The sequence below is a fragment of the Balaenoptera ricei genome, chromosome 5, assembly GCF_028023285.1.
Source record: "Balaenoptera ricei isolate mBalRic1 chromosome 5, mBalRic1.hap2, whole genome shotgun sequence".
NCBI classification, from domain to species: Eukaryota; Metazoa; Chordata; class Mammalia; order Artiodactyla; family Balaenopteridae; genus Balaenoptera; species Balaenoptera ricei.
The window spans coordinates 138081397-138094179 of record NC_082643.1 but is presented as its reverse complement, the minus strand read 5'-3'; the positions used below and the strand labels follow the sequence as shown (position 1 = coordinate 138094179).

The following is a 12783-nucleotide window of genomic DNA, read 5'->3' as shown; positions in this document are numbered from 1 at the left end:
TTTGTGTTCTTGAAACTTTTAGGCTTTTCTCTTTATCCCCTTTACTCTGGAGTTTCATATTGTGTATGGGTTTTTTTCTTCTTCATACATTTGTGTATTGTCCTGGGTATGTGATGGGCTCTTTTAATTTGGAAACTCAAGCTCTTCAATTCTGTGAAGTTTTCGTTTTTATTTATTTGGTAACTTTCTCAGTTATCTCTTTCTGGGGTCATATTTATTGCATGCTTAACCTGTATTGATTCTCTGCTTTTCTTAGTATTATTTTTTCTATTTTCTACCAATTTTTCTTTGATCTACTTTCTGAAAGATTTTCTCAACTTTATCTTCCAAAACTTTTATTAATTTTTAAATTTCTGCTTTTTATTTTTAACTTCCAAGAAGTCCTTTGTTGTTTGATGAATGTTTCTTTCCTTTTTTTTTTTTTTTTTTAACACTTTGTCCTTCCATTCTACTTTTATCATCTTGTCTAATTTTTTCCCCCGTTGGATGCTTTCTGAGAATGTTTGACTTAATAATCCTAGACTGTCTACTAGTGCTGAAGAGTGATGCATGACAGTTGATTGGAACAGTATGTGCAGAGGCAAGGCTTGTCAAGATGTGGGCTTTTATTGGGGGTAATTTGTTGGTGTTCTTTCCTTGATGGATATCTCACCTCTCAGTATTTATAGGTCTTTTTTTTCTCTTGTATTGTTTAGTTTCCTCAGTGAAAAATTACCCAGTCTCTTGCTTACAGTGTGTTTGTTGGGGGATGGATAACAAACTAGGCTGCTGGATTCTAAGAGCAGAGCAGGGTAAGGAGGATGGGAGATCTCATCACACCTTAGGCATGATTTCACCCTGTTTTCCTCAGCTCTGGCTGGCATCCCTGAGTCTGGAGCTTGTCTGCGTTTAGGCTTTCAGTAAATTGGCAACATGGAGGGAGACAGGCAGTTACCTCATTGTAGCAGCTAAGGGAGGGGACTCAGGGCAAGGGGTTTAGCTGCTTCATAGACAGACTTTCAACCAGTACGGCTCTGGTTCAGACTCAGCCTCCCCCCAGCCTTCACAAGCACTTCCGGTCTCCCGTCTGGGGAACATGCACCTTGCTGTTACTGCACATGGAGGGGCATTTATTAGAGCATCGGTTCTCAGAGTGTGGTCTGGGGGTCTGAAAAGTCAAAAGAATTTTTATAATAATACTAAGATGAGATTTGCCCTTTTCACTCACATACTCCCGTGAGCGTACAGGGGAATTTTCCAGAGGCAACATGATGTGTGATAATGCAACAGATTAAATGCAGAAGCAGATATGAGAATCTGGCTGTCTTCTGCTAAGCCAAACATTACTGAGATTTATAAAAATGTGCAACAAAGCCGCTCTTCTCACTATGTTTTCTTGGTTTGAAATATAAACTTATCTTTCATAAAATACGTTATTCACATTAACATGTACTGGATTTATTAATATTGTTAAGTGAATTTATAAATAAATACTAAAAGTTTCAGCTTTGGGGAAATATATGTAAATTTTTTATGTATATATATACACAATACCTTTATATATAAAATATATATGTATATATTTCCCAAAAGCGGATACTTTTAGTATATAACCAACATGAACAAAAGCTCTTTGAGGTCTTCAGTACTTTTTAATAGTATGAAAGGGTCTTGAGACCAAAACGTCTGAGGTCACTGTATTAGAATAATACTCTTGGATTCTTTCTTCTCATGCCTTCACTCCTCCCCAGGTGACAAGAGTGACTTAATCGGAGAGTTTGGGAGAAGAACTGGGCAGGCACGGCTCAGCCCTTTCCTCTCACTTTTCTTTTACGTGATCCTAACTTCTTACACTTAAGATTTACCTGTCTGTAACAGAGCATGTGTTCTTATCAGTTTTTGGCCGGGGGTCAGCTTAGGGCCCGTGGCACTGTCCTGTGATGAGACATGAGTCGTCCCATCATGGCTTGTGATTCTGATTGGGTAAATCTGTCTAATTCAGGGGTGGAGCTGGCAAATCTATCTAATTCGAGCAGAATAAGCTATGTTTTCTCAGAAGAGCTTTATTTGTGATAAAGGAGGCATTTAACTTTTAAAGAAGTTTTGATTTTTGAGAGATTTTAGACTTACAGGCAAGTTGCAAAAAATAGTACAGAGAGTTCCTAGATACCCTTTGTCCAGCTTCCCCTAATGTTAATGTTTTATGTAACCACAGGACAGAGATAGAAAGCAGGAGATCACAGTACATTACAATAAACTAACCCACAGACCTTTTTTGAATTTCATCAGTTTTTCCAACAATCTTTTTCTGGTCCAGGATCCAGTCCAGGATTTCACATTAAAAGTGACATTTTGATCTCCTGCTGCCAGGTTCCTGCATCTATGTCTTAACCGGTTGTATATTCAACTGAGAAAAAGCTGGGGGATGGGAGTTATTTATCAGTCAGCCTTGTCTCCCAGCACCTCCCAAAGTTGAATCTTTCTAGAATTCTATGGTGTGAAGAGATGAGTTCTTGTCTTCTTCCGCATGTTCTCCACTATGGTACTTTCTACCTTCTCCCTTTGACTCACTCAGTTGCCTCAAGTCCACATCTTTTCCAGCTTCCAGAACTTTGTTGCTAACTCTCTTCTGCTCTTGTCTGCCCTTGTGTTTCCTGTGGTTTGCTTTTTGGGTGACTTACACTCTTGCCCTCAGTCTAGGGTCAGTTGCCAAGCCCCACCCATGCTCTGAGAACTTGGGAGTTAATAAATTCTTATTCCTTTAATATTATTATTGGTTGGGTTTTAGAAAGAAGCAGCGATAAATAATAGTTTTTTTAAAATTATTTATTTATTTATTTATTTATTTATTTATTTATTTATTTATTTCTGGCTGTGTTGGGTCTTCGTTTCTGTGCGAGGGCTTTCTCTAGTTGCGGCGAGCGGGGGCCACTCTTCATCGCGGTGCGCGGGTCTCTCACTGTCGCGGCCTCTCTTGTTGCGGAGCAGAGGCTCCAGACACGCAGGCTCAGTAGTTGTGGCTCACGGGCCCAGCCGCTCCGCGGCACGTGGGACCCTCCCAGACCAGGGCTCGAACCCGTGTCCCCTGCATTGGCAGGCAGATTCTCAACCCCTGCGCCACCAGGGAAGCCCCAATAATAGTTTTAATCTCCTTGTTTAATTAGAATCTGACCCTTGATATATAATCCCCAATTTGTACATTATTTTTGCTTTTCAATGGAAAACCTCATTTAAATACTTTTAATGACTCTTGTACTTAAATGAAGCCCTATAGTCACTTTTAAAGCAAAACCATGGCAAGATTAGGGGAAAATTGGGTAACTTTAAAACTAATTTTAGGTATATCTATTGTTTGTAATCAAACACATGTAGGCCCCGATTAGAATGCCTTTTGTAGCTTACCTTGAATTTCTTAGCTTGGAATCAAAAGACCCATGCCCAGGGATGGGTCTTATCCTTTAGGCTTGGCTGGCATCACGGTGCCTGCAGCTACTCACTGCTCAGAGATCAACTGTAGGTCTCTCCTAGTCACCTCTTCCTTCAGTTTCTAAAAAGGAAGAATTGCTGGAAGGAACAAACACTATCTTATCTCTGGTTCCCAGTTCCCAACTTTCTCCTATCATTTTCTCACACTCAACTGAAAAGGAAGAGTAAGATTATGGCTATGTTATACTTCTCAGTAAAGTATTTGGCTATCCTTAATTACTTTTCCTTAAAAGTAATCAGGTTCTCTACGTTTACAGTATTTATAAGAAGAGTAAAACATTCTCTTCTTATCTCTTATATTAAAAATTTACCTTGATACAGCGATTCCTTGTCTTTATACTTTTGCTTTTTATTTTAGTTTACTATTTATTTATTTATTTATTATTGAGGTATAGTTTATTTACAACATTATATAAGTTTCAGGTGTACAACATAGTGATTCAAAATTTTTAAAGATTATATGCCATTTATAATTATTATAAAATATTGGCTATCCCTGGGCTGTACAATATATCCTTGCAGCTTATTTATTTTATACATAGTGGTTTCTACCTCTTAATCCCATACACTTATCTTGACCCTCTCCTCTTCTTCCCTCTCCCCACTGGTAACTACTAGTTTGTTCTCTGTATCTGTGAGTTTGCTTCTTTTTTGTTATATCCACTAGTTTGTTGTATTTTTAGATTCCACATGTAAGTGGTATCATACAGTATTTGTCTGTCTTTGTCTGACTTATTTCACCAGGCATAATACCCTCCAAGTTCATCCGTGTTTTTGCAAATGGTAAAATTTCAGTCTTTTTTATGGTTGAGTAGTATTCCATTGTGTATATATACTACATCTTCTTTATCCATTTGTCTGTTGATGGACACTTAGGGTGCTTCCATGTCTTGGCTATTGTAAATAATGCTGCTATGAACATTGGGGTGCATGTATTTTTATATTTATAAATAATGTGCTATATTATTTGTCATATATTTAAAAGTTGCATCCATGACTTTCTCATAGGGTAGAAGGTGAGGGATGGGAATGGGGGTGGAGAAGGGAATGTAGGGGACAGTTTCCTTGACTGTGATGCTTTAGTTCTTAAAAGATTAAGATCTGGAGCACATATGACAAAATATTAACGTTAATTTTGAGGGGTGGAAATGGGTGTTTATGACATCATTGTTACTCTTTGGCATTTTAAAAATAATTTTTTCAAATTTATAACCATTTTTATTTTTAAAGCTGGATGTAGCTTGATTTTACTGGGAATCACAGTGACTACCTGGTCTTCTGTCATCTGAGAATGAATCATCTTCCATAAGTGAAAGGATTGTATCCAACTGAAACTTAACTTTTAGGTGTAAATGTTATTTCCTAGGCCACACCTACCTTGGTAAACCTTTGGACGGTAGAAACAATAATTACAAAGTAGTACTTCTGTGTATCTGTTCTCACTTGGTCTGCAGAAATTTCAGCCCTCTCAAATTTGGTAAAATGGTCTAGAGATCTCTAGGAAATATCTGTGTCATAAAAACTTCAAAACCATCTCCTGTCCTGGCTAGCTACAATAATGACTCCAGGTATGGCAGATGTCTTACTCAGCAGTGTCACCAGTGTCCACCCAAGGCACCAGAGCTGTCAGTGTTCGAGTTGCTTGGTGATTCTGGCAATGAGGGCACTGCCCTCTGCGCCCTTGAAATCTAGGTCATTGAATCGATCACCACCCCTGGTGACAAGGTGTACAGAGCTGCTGCTACCAACACCTCGCCATCACCGGCTCTAGTGTGGCTGATGTTTCACAGTCTGAAGGTCCCATGGAGGCTTCAGAGAAGGAATTATTTTGGCTCTTATTGGTGCAACCTGCAGTGGGTGTGGGCTGGAGGACAGTCTGAGCGACAGTCACCTGCTATGCTCTCATTCACTTCTCTCTTCCAAGCTTGGGCCATTGACTCTGTTATTAGAATGAGTTTTTTCCTGGGAAGAACCTTGATCATCATTTAAGTAGACTCCTGGTGAGCCTGTCCCACTAGCCACTGTGCAATGTCAGGATAGTAGAATAGATTCGAGGTGAACACACCTTAGACTCAAACTGGGACTCTGTTACAGGTTCTAAAGCGTGTATATTTTTAAAAACATGGTTAAAAAGGGACTTTACCTAATATGGAATATTTACCATCCTGACTTTAGAAATTATTTTTATTATTCTAATGCAGGCAACAGCAAAATAAATGTCCTGGGTCTCTGAGAGTCATCTGTAAAATCAAAGCATAATAATGACTTTAGAATACATGCAAAACAGGACTCAAATATAAATACTGCTCAGGTCCAGAAGCAGGAAGTACAATACAAAACTGGCTCTATTAGCATGTCAGAAAGCTATTATGGGTTAAATTTAGTTAATATGTTATAAGAAAAAACATGTCAATCAGCAAAGGAGGTAGATGATCAGTGGTGGAAGTCCACAAAGTCACGGAGGGAGATTTGCCATTACATCCTAGCTCTGCCCAAGAGAAGTTCTCCTGGCCAGTGGACTTCATCTGTCTGGGGACTGGAACAGCTTTTTTGAAGTGATACAGCTGGCAAGTCCACACATAGAACAATCAATCCCATTAAACGTCAGAACTTAAAGCCAAGTACTGTTTATCTGATTCCATGGTCACTAAGTTAAGAGGGTAGAACTCAAGGTCCCTTTGGCAGTTAAATTTCTTGTTTTAAAGACATAATTTGCATTTAGATTTATGTACTAGTCTTTTGCAGTCAAGGTTAATTTGAGTACATCCATTGAAGAACGATCTACTTACTTTCAGGTTGTGAAAAAAATCAACTAGTTGAGCTTGCAAAGTTGAGAAAAAGATTCTGGAGAACTACAAATTCACTGAAGTGCCAACATGAGGATTCTTGGTAGTAAACTCCCACCTTGGTAGCACCCTACCATGGCAGATAGCCCGCAACAAAAGTAATGCAATTACATTAGAATACTTAGAATACAGAAAAGAATCAGTCACAATTTCACCGATATTACAGTTTTGATGTTACTGTTAATTTTGAGTGTATTTACATGTAATCATTGTGTGTGTGTGTGTGTGTGTGTGTATGCATAAGTGTGTGTTGTATATATAATTTAGGTCCTGGCTTTTTTTTTTTTTATTAAAATGGTAAATTTTATTTTATTTAAATTCTTTTTTTAATTTATTTTTTTGGAACTTTATTGTATTTATTTTTTATACAGCACATTCTTATTAGTTATCTATTTTATACATATTAGTGTATACATGTCAATCCCAATCTCCCAGTTCATCACACCACCACCAACACCACCCCGCCACCTTCCCCCCTTGGTGTCCATATGTTTGTTCTCTACATCTGTGTCTCTATTTCTGCCCTGCAAACCGGTTCATCTGTACCATTTTTCTAGGTTCCGCATGTATGTGTTAATATACGATATTTGTTTTTCTCTTTCTGACTTACTTCACTCTGTATGACAGTCTCTGGATTCATCCATGTCTCTACAAATGACCCAATTTCTTTCCTTTTTATGGCTGAGTAATATTCTAAAAAATGGTATATTTTATTTTATTTTAGTTTTTTATTGAAGTATAGTTGATTTACAATGTTGTGCTAAATTCTGCTGTACAGCAAAGTGATTCAGTTATATATATATATACATTCTTTTTTTAATATTCTTTTCCATTATGGCTTATCATAGGATACTGAATACATTTCTCCATGCTATACAGTAGGACCTTGTTTATTATCCATCCTCTATATAATAGCTTACATCTGCTGACCCCAACCTCCCACTCCATCCCTCCCCCAACCCACTCCCCCTTGGCAACCACAAGTTTGTTCCATATGTCCGTGAGTCTGTTTCTGTTTCATAGGTAGGTTCATTTGTGTGCAGTTTTAGGTTCACAACAAGGTTGAGAGGAAGATACAGAGAGTTCCCATATTCTCCTGCCCTCACACATGCTTAGCCTCCCCCATCATCCCCCACCAGAGTTATACATTTGTGACAATTGATGAACCTGCATTGACCCATCATAATCACCCAAAGTCTATAGTTCACATTATGGTTCACTCTTTTTTTTTTTTTAACATCTTTATTGGAGTATAATTGCTTTCCAATGGAGTGTTAGTTTCTGCTTTATAACAAAGTGAATCAGCTCTTAGTGTTCTACATTCTGTGGGTTTAGACAAATGTCTAATGACATGTTTCCACCATTAGAGTATAATGCAGAGTAGTTTCTCTGCCCTAAAATCCTCTGTGCTCTGTCTATTTACCCTATCCTCCCCCTCCCCCACCCCTGGCAACCACTGATTCTTTCACTGTCTCCATAGTTTTGCCTTTTTCAGATGTCATATAGATGGAATCATACAATATGGAGTCTTTTCAGATTGGCTTCTTTCCCTTAGTAATATGCATTTAAGGTTCCTCCATGTCTTTTCAAGGCTTGATAGCTCATTTCTGTTTTTTAAATTTTTATTGGAGTATAGTTGCTTTCCAATATTGTGTTAGTTTCTACTGTACAGCAAAGTGAATCAGCTATTTATGTCAGAGAATGTTTTGCTTATGATCTCTTCTATAGGTCCTGACTTTCTAATTAAGCGTTTCTTTATGTGTTTCACAAATTTTTATTGAATTGCTGTTATTTTCTAGGTGTTGCTTAGGTGCTGGGTGGATAAAAGCTTTTGCCTTCAAGGAATGTACCTTCCTAAGTGAGGGACAGAAAAGAAACAAAGGAAAGATCAAACAGGTGGCATATCTGGTGGCAATCAATGACAGGAAGAGTAAGTAAAGCAATGGAAGGAGGGAGAGAGTGATGGATGTGCTCCAGGACGGGGTGGATCAGGGAAGACTTCTCAGAGGAGGTGACAGTGAATAAAGGTCTCACTCAACTCTCAAGAGGATGCAGTAGTAAATGAAAAGAGGGAAGATCTAGATTGAATAAGACTTGGGATTACTGATGTCTGTTACTAAAAGCCAATTTATTTCTTCGGACTTAGGAGTGAGTTAGATATATTATGGCTATTAAATCTTTATTACCACTGGCATTTAGAATATTGGACATATTTATTATCTCAAAATGCAGGCGTGTATATTTGTATGCACGTTCATTGGAATAAAAGGGGAAGAGTAATGTGTAAGTGTGAGTGCTTCCATGTAAGAAAGATTCATCTGGCCCTCCTGAAAGATTCCAGATCTTTCAAGAATCTTACACTCTCGCTGTATATTAAACACTAAAATAAAGGAACTGACTTTAGTGCCGTGACATACTAGGTATAGTCCCACTCCTCCAAAGACTTTCCTATCACTTATAAGATTTTCACTTTGTATTCCCCAAATTCGAGTCTAGGTTCATGTCCTTGATAAGGTTTTCACAGTCAGTCAACAAACAGCTGAATCAAATTTATTATGAGGTGATTTTTGACTCTGCTATTTCCTGCTACTCTCTTTTACCTAATCAACACTTATCATGCTCATATTATGTGCCAGCTATTAAAGAATTGAGGCCAGAGAGAGAAAACAAAATCCCTATCCTGACAGAGGATCGTTTCCTCTAGCAGGGGAAACGATCAACGTGGCAGGACAGATGCTGTGGTGGTGACAGTGCGGGGCGTGGAGAACAGGGGCCTGGGAAGGCGGCCTGTGCGGCCTCTAGGGTCCTCATTTTAAAAGGAGACAGGATATCAAGGACATGTGCCATAATTTAGTTAGCAATTTCCTTATTTGTTGTATATGATGTTTGCTTCTAATTTTTCATTGATACAAAATAGAAGCAATTTCACTTCTAGGTGTATACCCCAAAGTATTGAAAGCAGGGACTCAAACAGATATTTGTACACTAGCACTATTCACAATAGCCAAAAGGTAGAAACAGTAAAAATGCCCAATAATGAACAAATGGATTAACAAAATGCCATATATATATATATGAATATTATTCAGCCTTAAAAAGGGAATGAAATTCTGATGCATGCTACAATATGAATGAACCTTGAAATATTATGCTAAGTAAAATAAGCCAGACACTGAAAGACAAATATTACATGGTTCCACTTATGTGAAGTACCTAGATTAGTCAAATTTAGAGACAGAAAATAGAATAGTGGTTACCAGTAGCTGAGGAGAGGGGGGAATGGGGAGTTATTGTTTAATGGGTACAGAGTTTATGTTGAGAATGATGAAAGAGTCCTGGAGATGGATAGTGGTGATGGTTGCTCGACAATGAGAACGTACTTAATGCCACTGACTGTGCAACTAAAATTGGTTAAAATGGTAAATTTTTATGCATGTATATTTGATCACAGCTTTTTTTTTAAAAAAAAGATAAGCTGAGATGACATTCCAATGTATATAGGAAATGCATATATCTTAATATGTAATACAGATTTCCCAGAATTTGGATTATTTCCTTATTCTAGAACCCCGAAGAAATCTTACTGGATCAGAGTTTATGGCATTTAATAAATATCATCACATTATTTTGTGAGAACAACTGCACAAGTTTACAGTTCTCCCAGGTACATATACAAGTACTGATCTCATTATTCCTATGCCGATCCCTATCCCTGACTAAAGGAAAGAAAATAGTTTTGAAAATTCACAGTACCACTGAAGAACTAAGCCTTGGGCTTAGGATCCACATTAAATTATAAGTAAAAAAATGGTGCCTTGTTTTAATATGCACTTCTTTATTAGTGAGGTTTATATTCTCTTGGTATCTTTTTTTTTAAATTTATTTTTATTTTTTTAAACATCTTTATTGGAGTATAATTGCTTTACAATGGTGTGTTAGTTTCTGCTGTATAACAAAGTGAATCAGCTATACATATACATATGTCCCCATATCTCTTCCCTCTTGCGTCTCCCTCCCACCCTCCCTACCCCACCCCTCTAGGTGGTCACAAAGCACCGAGCTGATCTCCCTGTGCTATGCGGCTGCTTCCCACTAGCTAGCTATTTTACGTTTGGTAGTGTATATATGTCAATGCCACTCTCTTTTTTTTTTACTGGATATATTTCTTATTGTGTGGGTTCTCTGGTTTCTTAGAGTATTTAAAAATTCATTTCTCGCTTTGTTTAAGACAGCTTAGCAAAACACATATACAACAACAGGGTGTTTTAAAAGTGAAGAAAATTGGAGCAGAGGGAAACTAATGGTAGGAAAATAAAATGAAGACAAGGTAAATTATTGAATATGAAGTTTGCCAAGGGATCTGGCTGGAGGAAGGCAACACATTTGCCAATGAGTTTTCTGGAAGCCAATGGAAAAGAAGAGAAACAAGATCCATAGTTTCATGAGCTCAGCCAACATTTTCTTGGTTAACACCACACTCATTCCCAGTATAGACTCTGAAACACATTCTTCCCGTGGGTTCATATGCTAGACTGCATCAAAAATCACAGGAGCAATATTTTCCATCCCCTGTGATTTTTGCAAAACATTTTCACTCCCACACAAGAGGTGGAGTCTATTTTCCCCTCCCCTTCAACCTGGGCTGGCCTTGGGATGGCCGCCCTTGATTAACAGAACGTGGCAGAGGTAAGGCTACGTGGCTTCTGAAGCAAGGCCGTCCGTGAAGGGCAACACAGCTCCCCCCTGGCTCTCTCTCCTGGGACAGATGCCTGGGAAGCCTCGAGCCCACCTGTGAAAAATCTGGCCACCTTGAAGCTGCCATGCAGTAGAGACCACGTGTTGGAGATAAAGAGGCATATCCAATCAGATGGAGCTGAGCCGGGTGGAGAAGAGCCGTCCCTGCTGAGCACTGCCGGGGTTGCAGATTCATGAGCAAAAATAAGTTTTGTTTGTTGCTTTAAGCCCCTGTGTTTTAGGGTGATTTGTTATGCAGCAATAAGTAACTGTGACAGTTTATTTAAAGAGAATAGAGAAACTTCAGCAGAGCTCTTCCTCGGCGTTGCCTAAGGAGTTGGCAGCCATCTCCTACTTGGCATCGTGGCCGCCCTCAGACCCCTCTTGAAGCCCAAGATCATCCAAAAAAAAAAAAAGGACCAAGAAGTTCATCCAGCACCAGTCAGACCGATATGCCAAAAGTAAGCAGAACTGGTGGAAACCCAGAGCCATTGACAACAGGGTGCATAGGAGATTCAAGGGCCAGATCTTGATGCCCGACATCGGTTACCGGAGCAACAAGAAAACAAAGCACATGCTGCCCGGCGGCTTCCGCAAGTTCCTGGTCCACGAGGTCAAGGAGCCTGAACTGCTGCTGATGTGCGACAAATCTTACTGTGCTGAGGTTGCTCGCAATGTCTCCCCCGAGAACTGCAAAGCCACTGTGGAAAGAGCAGCCCAGCAGGCCATCGGAGTCACTGGTCCCAACACCAGTCTGCGCAGCAAGAAAATGAATAGGCAGCTCGTGTGTACATTTTGTTTGTGTTAATAAAACCATAAAACTCAGCCAAACAAAACAAAACAAAACAAAACAAAACCAAAAAACCTTCAGTAACAATCTTTTATAGCATCAGTGTGCCAGACACACATGGGCTCAAGAGCTGTTTTGTCAAGGGCTCTGTAAACGCTGCAGTCAGAAGCCACAGTGCCTATCAGTGGGCTTTGGAAACAAAGCAGTTTGAATGCCTTTGAAGTTTCCTGCACATTTTTGGAAACACGTGTGTCACTTTTCTTATCGGTATTCTTACAGTGTGCTCATAAGTAATCTTGAGTACAGACAAATATTGAGAGTTTCTTCTTAAAGACCATTTAACTTTCATAGACAACATCTTATATAAAACAGTTTCCTGGTAGAGGCTTATATTTATTTAATGGCAAACTATAGGATATTCTAGACTCTTTTTCTGATGAAGGATTCAGGTAAACCAGAAATAGATTCCAGATACCTGCTAAGTGCTCAAACCAAATGTGCATAATTCAAATCTATTATTCGAAAGGTAGAGGAGTGTTTGGGAGGTTTGATTCTCTCTCGTCCCTCTGATTAATGCCATGGTTAAGCTCCCATGATTGGCAAGCTTTCCATGGATGGGACCCAAAGGAGGGCGAGAAAATCTGGGTCTACCCAGGAAAATTGTGACTGACTGAAGTTTTACATGGGACCTTCGCCTCCATGGTGCTATTTACTGCTCTACCAAAACTTCCACTGGATGGCAAATTCCTTTAGGAAAAGGAGGCAGGTCTTACTACAGCTGTGGAAGCTGGCAGAGAGCCAGAACGTACCTAGCAGGCTGTTATCATTGTTAAAAATGTGAGCATGGACTCGGGGTCCAGAGAGCCTGGGTCTAAATCCCGCTGGTACCACTCACTAGCGGAATAACTTCAGGCAAACTATTTAACCTCTCTGTGCTTCAGTTTCTTC

General features: G+C 39.1%; 1 pseudogene; it reads left to right on the top strand.

Moving 5' to 3' along the window:
• LOC132366298 (uncharacterized) overlaps window positions 1-11853 on the top strand; it is a 93325-nt pseudogene extending 81472 nt beyond the window's left edge.
• The last annotated feature ends 930 nt before the right edge of the window (window positions 11854-12783 follow it).